Consider the following 11,311-nt stretch of genomic DNA (forward strand, 5'->3'; position numbering starts at 1 on the left):
CTCCCAGGCAATGGTACAACAAGTTTGACAGCTTTATGCACCATAATGGCTACAACAGGTGCAATGCGGATCATTGCTTCTACTTCAATAAGTTTGACACCAGCTATATCATCCTTTTACTCTATGTGGATGACATGTTGGTGGCAGAGTCAAACATGAAAGAAATAATGAACTTGAAGAAGCAACTAGCAAATGAGTTTGCTATGAAGGATTTGGGAGCTACCAAACAGATTCTTGGAATGAGAATCAACAGGGAGAGAGAAAATGGGACACTGAAGCTGTCTCAAACAGAGTATGTTGAAAAAGTTCTAAAACGTTTCAACATGAGTGATGCTAAACCAGTTAGCACACCCTTGGCTAGTCATTTCAGGTTATCCAAGGAGCAGTCGCCAAAGACAAAGCACGAAAAAGAATTTATGGCAAAGGTGCCATACGCATCAGCTATCGGCAGTCTAATGTATGCTATGGTCGATCTGTACCAAACTAGACATTGCCAATGCAGTGGGAGCAGTAAGCCAATTTATGATCAATCCGGGAAAACATCACTGGGATATAGTGAAGTGGATTCTCAGGTACTTAAGAGGTACCAACGATATGTCTTTATGCTTTGGTCAAGGTGACAGTTTACTACAGGGTTATGTAGACGCTGACTTAGCCGGTGAAATTGATCGTCGTCGAAGCACTACTGGGTATGTGTTCACTATGGGTTCCACCGCAGTAAGTTGGGTCGCTCAACTGCAGAAGATTGTAGCTCTATCGACTATAGAGGCTGAGTATGTCGCAGTCACAGAAGCTAGCAAGAAGATGATTTGGTTGCAAGGTCTTTTAGAGGAACTGGGTAAGGAACAAAAGAATAACACATTATACAGTGACAGTCAAAGTGCGATTCATCTTGCGAAAAACTCGACGTTTCACTCAAGGACGAAGCACATAGACCGGAGGTACCATTTCATTCATATACTTCTGGAAGATGGTACGCTAAACCTTGAGAAGATTTAGGGGAGTAAGAACCTAGCTAGCCGACATGTTGACCAAGACGGTCACAATTGACAAACTGAAGTTGTGTTCAACTTTAGTAGGTCTTCAAGCTTGAAGATCGTGGAATGAGCGCACCAGGTTTCACAGGATTAAAGATGATTTGGTTTCAGTCTCCAAGTGGGAGATTGATAGGTAAGTGTGAAGCCCGATTGATAAGTCAATTAAAGCAGCAACTCAATTCAAAGTGAATGAGTGACCACCGCCAAATTAAGCTTGTCAATAAAGGAGACTCTTTGTAAATGCAAATCACAAAAAGCATGGAGACAACAAGCCTTAAATTGTGGATTCAAAATAGTTTGCAACTATTTGCATTGCAATTATTGCAGAGGAGAATCAGATGCCTATAAATGAGTGCTTTGATTCATTCTTTTATACATGATTCAAAGAGAAAGAATCAGTAGTCTTGAGTGATTTTGTGTTTTGGTTTCAGTAAGGAAACCAAAACTTAGAGAGTAAGAAACAGAGAGCTTTGTAAGGGCTTATCATCTTTAATAAGAGAAACTTGGGTGCTCTTGAGGACGTAGGCAAATTGCCGAACCTTGTAAATTCTTGTTGTTGTCATAATTTTGTCGCATTCATTTAAGTTCTCTTGTAACGTTCTTGTTACATTGCTTCCAAGATCCTATTTATTTTCGGGGTTGTTTCGTTTACACCCCTAACATAAGTATACTAATTCATTTGACTATACTGCAACTCTATAACCAAAAAATACTGAGGATCAGGTTCCTGATGTATCCACAATATATTTGTCGACGACAAATGGTACAAATGGCAAAAGGACTGAACCACCTTCATCATCAGAAGATGGATTTGTGAATGAGACAGCTTCAACTTCTGAGCACCCATCAGAAACTAGTAGTGGTGAAATTCAGGATCGCAGAGGTAAGAATCTTTCATTTCCTATCAGTCTTATATGAGGATAAATAGAACCAGTAACCCAAAAGATCAAGATAACGCAAGGAATGGTGGTCTAAGAAAACAAATAAGAATCAATCACTTTTTAGTAGACTAAGGCTGAGTTCAATGGTTTTGGACTCTGTATCTCCAAAACTAAAAAAAAAAAAAAAATTGTGTTTTAAGGATATAGAAAAACATACTACGCCACTTCAACTGGTGTAGTTTGAATAATTGAATTTATTACCACTTCCACCAACGTAAAATGAAAAAATAAAATAAAATAAAATAAAAGTTTGTTGGAGATAAAATGAAAGGACTTAGCGGCGCAGCTTGTTGCACGCTTATTTTAATTATTTGTAAAACTCGTTATCATTATTAATAAAAATTTCCACTTCAAAAAAATAGAAGCCATTCTATGCCACTTCAACTTGCGCCAAATGAACTGGTGTAGAATCTATTCCTCATTCCTCAATATCACTTCGTATATATGAGGAGTGTTTTCCGGATAGGGATAAGGAACCGCCCGGCATAGAGAGCCATCAAACTCACTTTTTGTACATTTTTATGGGGATAGGGAGCCATTGGACTCAGCCTAAGCTAAGCACACTATTTGGCATTCTGCGAGGATAGTTGATCGCGAGCTCGATCTCTTAATCAAAAAGTCTAATGGAGTACCAACAAGTGCACCTCAAATACAAGAAAGATCATTCCCACAGCAGTAATAAGCTCTCCTAAAAAAATGTAAACAACACTAAAACATTGTTTTGAATTGTAAGGGATAAAAGGCCGGCTTATCTGATTAATAGACAGAGGCCGTATTTATTGATACTAAAGAATACAATATGCAAATCAACTTAAGGATAGAATATCCTTGTTACATAACATTAAAGAAAGAAGATATAACACTAAAGGAAAGAAGATATATGGAGATATACTTCAACATTTTGATCATTCCCTAAAGTCTGTGCGATGGAGGCTTACACCTCGCAACTGAGGCGTACACCTTAGGAACGCCTCATGCACTGAAGCGTATGCCTCCTATGCATATACGCATTACTCAACGCTTCTAAGGAGTTTTAGGTACGCCTCGCCTCGAGGCGCCTCAAATGTTTTTTAAAACATTGCGTACTCTCTTTAAAAAAGTAACCAGCACAAGAAGTTGTCGTATGTATATAGTTTTTATTTATCTATGTCCTACATATCCATCTTAGTTTGCCTGTTTTACTGCTCCAGAGCCAGAGGATACTGAGGTTCAAGCACCTGATGAATCCTCAACTCTTTTGATGTTAGAAGATCGAAATGATGAATATATCCAATCAGTTTTATCACCTGAAGATGGAAGTTCAAATGTGACAGCTTCTGCTTCTGGTACGAATCCAACAGAAACAAATCATCCCAATATACTTGAACAAACATGGAAGGAAAGAGGTTAGTGTGTCTCCTTTATTGTTCGTAATTCTTATTTAGATTCAATAGGCCTGACTTTTGAATCATTTAGGAGTCATAGATACAATTTATATGGGAGTTTAGGATCAAGAGAAGAATAGTTACATTAGACATATTCTTTCCGAATGTAGCATTATTCCTAATAGTTAATACCTCCAAGTTGATTACTTATTAACTGTAACATTGGGGGAAGAATCAATGAATTCATCTCTGGACACAATATCAACTCCACTGGATTCAGAAGTTGTGGCATCAAAAGATCTAACTTTCAATCAATATAAGCCTGTTAACATTGACGCAGAACAAAATTCAGATGTTGGAAGTGTACTGCTGAGAAGTGATCCATTCACTTTAACAACACCTCATGATTCTGAGGAAATAAAGAACGAAACTGAAGGTGTTCTACATGGAAGTGTTATCTCTGTTACAAGTTTAGAAGTAGAAAAGCATAAGGATGACATGCAAAAGAAAGAAATGCAACTTGAAGAAGAGAAATTACTAGGTACAAACAACACCGATGAAAGGGAATTCAGAATCACAGTTGGAGCTAATGTTGAAGAGATATTGAAAGATGTGCTCAATGATGGTGACATAGGAGATAATGAACAACAAGCGCTCAAACAGAACTTTGATAGAAAAGACTCCACAGATTTACAACTGAAACTTGTTCCTGTGACCAGATCACTTGAACCATTTCAAGTAGAAACTTCCCAATCCCAAGAAAAATTTGTGGTTTTAATTAATGACACAAGTATGACTGGGAATGATTCTGGCCTCGAATGGAACAAACATAGTGTCAATACAGTTTCACTTCCTAAGGAGTTGGAGGAAGAACCAAAGGTGGACAAGTCATATAAGCTTGAAACTACCTCAATAGGCGTGGATAATGAAGAGGCAAACAACGGGATTGAGATAACGGACTGAACAAGTATGGGATCAAAACGGATTCTCAAACTAGCAAGAATAAGGTGATTGACAATGGAGACCAAGCTGCCATCTATGACAGTAATATTTCAGTTTATGAGATGAAGACGGGTTTGGAGAAAGAAGCTGAGATGCGCGGTGAAGTTTCATCTGATTTGGCTGTGGTTGATACCAATTCCATAGGAGAAAGAATTTCCATGTGTTATTTTTCCTTGTGTAGCTCAAATGTAGACGAAACGGTTGCAGAGGAAAGAGAGCATCACGACAATGTAAGGAAGGATGTAATAGAAATAGAGATACTGAAGCCTGTTTTTTTCCACTTTGATCCTACAGAACACGTTACAGCATATCCCATTTCTTCAGTCAAAATTTAATCTCAAGATCCCTTAGAGAACCTCACTGTAGTGGCCACTGAGATGGTAGATAACTTGGAACCGAAGCAAGAGGTTTCCAAAGTCGCTGATGTTAGTATAGACTCAAATTTTGATGTAGGGATCTCAAGAGAAGAAACTTCAATGCAATTTGAAACGTATGTCATTTCTACAGATCTATCTCAAGGTCAAGAACTAATATGGGGTCCCACTGCCGCTAAATGTGGTAATGGTTTAAGCATGGATATCGGATCTCCTGACAGCACTGGGAGTTACAACACTGCCTATGAACAGGAAATTTTAAGTCCCAAGGTTGACGACAAGATAAAGTCCACTTTTGCAGAAAAGCAAGGTGAAACTGTGATTGAGAAGTATGAAAATCCTACTGTTGAAGCTAAATGCAGTGTTGAGAGGTTCAATATTGCGTTGTCTTCAAAAGACTGGAACATCCATGCTGAAGTCACTGAAGTTTCAAAGGTTAAAAAATCTGAAGAGCCTACGAAAATCCCATTACAATACGAAGAACAGACTATAACTACTGAGGCCTTCAATAAAAACTCCTATGGTTCAGAAACCGTTGCTAGTAATGTTGACTCTATAATTGCAGAAACTGTTCCTTCAGCATTCAAAGAAGATCAAGAAAGCTATAGTGAAAAGCTAGGACAGCATCAAATTTCAGAAGAAAAGCAAGTCGTGACGTTGGGAAGAACCGACTCTGGGAAGTCAAACATTCCACTTTTCAGCTTCTTGAAGGAAGAAAGCTATTCTGCTGGGTCACAACAGGAACAAGAGAGACTAGTTGCAAACAACGCAATTGAAGAAAATCGAATTCTCACAATTACACAGTCATGGCTATCGCTTCCCAAGGAGGAGAGAAACGCAAGCCTAGGCCTTTCTTCTTCAGTGTCTGCATGTGTGGTACATAAGATATCCACTGAGGTCTTCGTATGTTTGTATACGTTGAGATGTTTTTTGTTCACATGTTTTCAACATTTTTGTGTCATGGGGGAGAGAGTTTGGGTAAAGAAAATGAGACTACAGAGCAAGATATTTGCTGGAAACATAGAATCAAAATAATTATATAAAGAGTGATTGTGCACCTTTGCAGTTGTGGTTTGTCAATCTTTGTATTCTTTTTTGATCGGTTTACAGGATTATGTGATATTGATTCATAATTTCATATATAAGAATTATTTCTCCATCTTGTGTGATTGTACTTGCATAGTTGGAGGAAGATTGTACTTCAAGCAGCTTTGTTACCCTATGGTGTAATGTATCCCCATAATGTTCTGCTATATTGTGAATCTAATTCTGAAGTGGACATTACTCTTGCATATTTCTTGTATGTTTTTGTTGAGTTGCCTCTCTGGAAATGAAAACATAATTCAGATCATTATTCCGTTTATCTAATTTTTGTTCTGTTTCTCAAAAGAATGTAACTGTTTAACGTTTTATTACAACTGTCAAACGTTTTGTAGAATTGGTCAAGTGTAGACTGAACTTTTTGCTTGTTAGTGTTAATAAGCTCTTCACAAGTTTTTCCACATCATGCTTTCCCACAGTCAATTTTTATAAAAGAGAAAGGAAATCACGGGTAATGAATGTTCTGCGTCAGTGGCTAGCTGAGTCTTTAGGCTGCATGTTTGATGCAGTACAGGATCTAGCAGATGCGTATATGGACGCACATGATAGTGTCTCGGTGGTTTAGGTGCTTGCTTTGTTGCTTGTGCGCATTGTCTTTGTTTTTATCATTGTTATTTAGTTCAAGTTGGACAAATCTCTGGCCTTTCACAAGCTGTTGAGTGGCTTGAGTCTGCTAATCCATATGCTGCTGTTGTTGATCAAACAATAGCTAGCAGTCGATCATATCCGTTTACCTTTTCTTGCACATGTAATTACCTTCAACTGCTGCCACCACACCATAGCACGACCATGAAACCTTGTCGCTACCAGTGCAACCCATTTGGTCTCTTGCCCCTCCTTGAAATCCATGACCTCCTCCACTGTACCGATCAAATCAATCAGTTCATCCTCCGGTAGTAAACCCCCATGAAATCCGGGCAATTCAATTTTTAACCCAAATTCCCAACGTCTGTTCTCGTTCTGGAACAAGCGGAAAGTTTTCATCTTCTTCTAAGCCAGCAAATGGGTATGCTAGACCTAATTTGCGTATTATAGCTTTGATTAGTTTGGTACCAAGGCGATAGTGTATATACGACGATGCAATTACCCCTTGTCTTTATATATATAAATACAAGTATGCAAACTGTGCTAGGCATCGAGGTTTTTTTTTTCTTGAAGTCTTGAAGCCCGTTATTCGAGATCGATAATTTGCATGGTTTTTTTGGATTCTAATTGTAATTATATATGGGAGGCGCATCAATTTTTCTCTAAATTATTAATAAAAGAGGGCTTGTTCTAAATTCAGGGAGAAAAATGGAAAATAATTATATAATTTAAGTTACATTAGGGAGGTTCTTCTAAATTATTAATAAAGAGGGTGGTTTCTAATTTTTGTGTGAGGGAGGTGTTTATAAATTAAATAGGGAGATTTCAATTTGCCTACTCGATAGTGGAGAGTGGGTTCGACTATCACCTCTCTCTATATTAAAGCATAGTACATCTTATGTGGATAGTCTCTTTCCTAGGTGGCGCATTCTTCAGACATAGATATGCCACGTGGACAGTCTTAATTAATCATAAGAAGTTTTCTAATACAATATGAACTCTTAATCTTAAAAAGTTTCCTAATACATCACAATTCTAATAAGTCAATAACATCTGACAATAAAATTTTATACGACTTCAATAAAAAAAACATTGCTAAATCAACTCTAAAAACTTATGCTAATAATTATCAGTCATTGAATTCCTCACAAAAATTTAGAGGATGTGAATTTTAGAAATGATTCCGGCCATATGGCCGGGTCTAAAACCTTGTCAAGATATTATAGCTCAACCCTCTTCAATTTCAATTGAGGAAGCATTTTTAGAGCGCCCACGTGTCATGGCTAGTTAAGAAAAAAAGTAGAGATAAAATAAGAAACAAATATTTATCTTTATCTTTAGATATATATTATAGTTGTACCCTCACCAATCTATTTTTTGGAGCACTCCTAGAGACTCTAGGTTTTTCTAAACTCTATTAGTAATTATAAAAAAGTAGGATATAAAAAAGGAAACAATCCTATCTAGAGTTTCACAGAGTCTCTAACTTTTCCTAAACACTATAGCTAATTACGAAAAAAAACAATCATATTTAGAGTTTCATAAAGTCTCAAACTTTTCCTACATAATATAGCTAATTATGAAAAAAAAAAAAAAAAAAAAAAAAAAAAAAAAAAAAAAAAAAAAAAACTAAATTGCTAAAAATAATAGTTTCCACCGAAAACGATTTTCCTAAAACCCTTTCGATTTGATGCGCCATCCACTGTGAGATTTAGACATTTATTCATAGTTAAGGATTCCAAAATTCACAATTCCGACTACAATAATTACGACATATTCTAATTCCTTATATATATATTATAGTTATACCCTCACCAATCTACTTTTTGGAACACTTGCAGAGACTCCAGTTTTTTCTAAACTGTACTATTAATTATAAAAAAATATGATATAAATAAGGAAACAATCTCATTTAGAGTTTCATATAGTCTTTAACTTTTCCTAAACACTATAGCTAATTACGAAAAAAAACAATCTCATTTAGAGTTTCACAGAGTCTCCGCCTTTTCCTAAACAATATAGCTAATTATGAAGAAAAAAAATATGAGACAAAAAACTAAATTGTTAAAAACAATAGTTTCCACCATAAACGATTTTCTTAAAACCCTTTCGATTTGATGCGTCATCCATTGTGGAAAATTAGACATTTATTCATAGTTATGAATTCCAAAAATCACAATTCTGGCCATAATAATTACGATATATTCCAATTAAATTTATGAATTTATAATTTTTCAACACTATAATGTAAACGGAATCGCTAGTAATAAAATATATATATATATATATATATATATATATATATATATATATAAATATATATATATATATATATATACATTTTGACATTTTGGTATCAGAGCCTAGGTTAGCCTAGAATGAGAAGGTCTAGGTGATCCTCGGATTGTGGTAATGGGTAGTAGGAGTGTTTTTATGGTGTTAAGTTTTCTTGTTGTTTTCAAGTTTGTTTGTTCCCGTTTTGGATTTTGGTCTTTCGCATTTTCGTATAAAGGAGTGTTTCTCAATACGTGGTTTTAATTTACGTATGTCCACATGTAAGGTTATACATTATTGTATATGTGTATTCCTTTTAAGGTGTGTATACTTGGGTATACACTTATATCTAATTTCTAATATTTGTTTATCATGACCTTTTGGTGCAAGCTGTAAATGAAGTGTAATTAACCTTGCTGACATGTTTTAGATTATCACATAAAATTCAGTCATTGAGATATGATCAGTTAACTTAGAAGAATTATTGCTTGGCATATGTTTGTTTGGTTAATCTACATTCTTTTCTAGAATCTCGAGACGAGATTCATTTAAGGTGTGTATATTATAACAACCCCAATTTTTAAACAACATAAATTAAATTATTTGATTGAAAATAACTATTATATTATGAAGTCTAGCTTATTCTAGAATTTGTTTAGCTATTGTTGATTTTCAAAAAAAAAAAGTTAATGTTTTTACTTGAATTGTTTGTTAGAACTTATGTGGGTATTTTATAATCATTTTAGGCTTGAAAAGATTGTTAAAATGTACCCATTCATATAGGTATGGACCTTGGGTGTTTTTAGACCCATTGGAGGCCCATAGGTTACCTTAAACAGACTTAAAACATGGAATAAATAAGAGCTGCGAATTTTCTCTGTAAAAATATGATTATTCAAAATCAAAACCCTAGCCTCCAATAAAAAAAAAGGGGAAGAGGAAGAAAAGAGAAAAATGGGACGCAAAGTATTGGGCTCACCGCACTATTGATATTCATAGTTGTTTACATCTTGTAGACTTAATAAGGTGAGTTATATTTATTTCTTTTATTGTTTCCATAGAAATAGGATATGTTGTTTGTTATGTGTGATCATATGGATTGTATATTGGGAGGATAAAGCCATTAATAAATTGTATAGAGTTTTGTAAAGAAGATGAACAGTTAACAGTAAACACCATTCTAGAAAAGTTGTCTGTGCAGTCTTTTAATTCTGTTCAGATGGAGATCTTTCCGCACACGGATGTCTCTCAAATTTAATCCATAGTTTCCTGACACATTGTAGTCTGACATATTAAAATTTTAGATAGATCCAACGGTTGGATTTCTGTCGAGGCGCGCATAAGCGTGACACGTCGTAGTGTTTCTACACCAGAAAAACTGCAGTGTGCAGTCTTTTATTTCTGCTTAGATGGTGTCGTTTCCATACTCGGATTTGTATGAAATTTAATCTATAGTTTCCTGACACATTGTAGTCTGACATATTAAAATTTTAGACAGATCCAACGGTTGGATTTTTTGTCGAGGTGCGCATAAGCATGACAGGTCCTAGTGTTTCTACACCAGAAAAACTGCAGTGTGCAGTCTTTTGTTTCTTCTTAGATGGTGACCTTTCCGTACTCGGATTTGTATGAAATTTAATCTATAGTTTCCTGACACATTTTAGTCTTCCATATTAGATTTTTAGATTTATCCAATGGCTTGATATCTGTCGAGGCTTCCATTAGTGGGACTAGTCGTAGTAGAAACTACACCAGAAAACTGATGGGTGCAGTCCTTTGTTTCTGTTTAGATGGAGGTCAACCTATTATCGGATTGACCTCAAATTTAATCCATAGATTCTTGATATCCAGTTAAATGACATATACAAATTTTAGGCAGATCCAATGGTGGGTTGTCTGTCAAGGCACGGATTAACAAGGTTGTTAGAATTAGCTCAAGTTTAAAATAGATATAGTTGGGTGGTTACATGATGGCATTAGATGGTCAGTGGTTATTATACTTTCGATATATTCTTACTATTGTGAAAATATTGGTGTGGAATGAAAATATATCTATATGTTTTATTTTATCGTGATTATTAAAATATTTGGAGAATTGGTTAAGAGCTACGTAAGGCTTGATTCTTATCTTAAAAGATTGGATACGTAGGCAGCCTTATGTACAGGTGCAGTCACTATATCTATAATATATATATTAGTTTGTGTGATAACTATGTGATTGTGTTAAAAAGTATTGTTGTTTTGATACTACATAAATATATATGTGTGAGATAGAAGTTGTATATGAATATAGACTTTAGTATATGTAGATCTGTTTTGGACATTAGTGTGTGTGGACTTGAATTTGGGTTAATGAAATATTTGTTTACAATATTGTATATATGAGTGTGGTTATGTAAATTGTATTTGTTTGATTATAAGTCTGTTTACATTAAATGATGCTTAAGTGCTTGATTTGCCTTGACACGCAAAATAACTCTCTACATGTGTGGTCTGTTTTGACATGAGTAATGCTAGTATAATTATAAGTGATAATAATGTTTTAAAGTGTAAGCCCACATCTTTAGAACTCTCCCATGCCTCGAGGATTTGGTAATGAGATATTATGACTTGTGATGTCATGTGATAGATGG

This window comes from Coptis chinensis, chromosome 5 (genome assembly GCF_015680905.1).
Source record: "Coptis chinensis isolate HL-2020 chromosome 5, ASM1568090v1, whole genome shotgun sequence".
In the NCBI taxonomy this organism is placed as follows: domain Eukaryota; kingdom Viridiplantae; phylum Streptophyta; class Magnoliopsida; order Ranunculales; family Ranunculaceae; genus Coptis; species Coptis chinensis.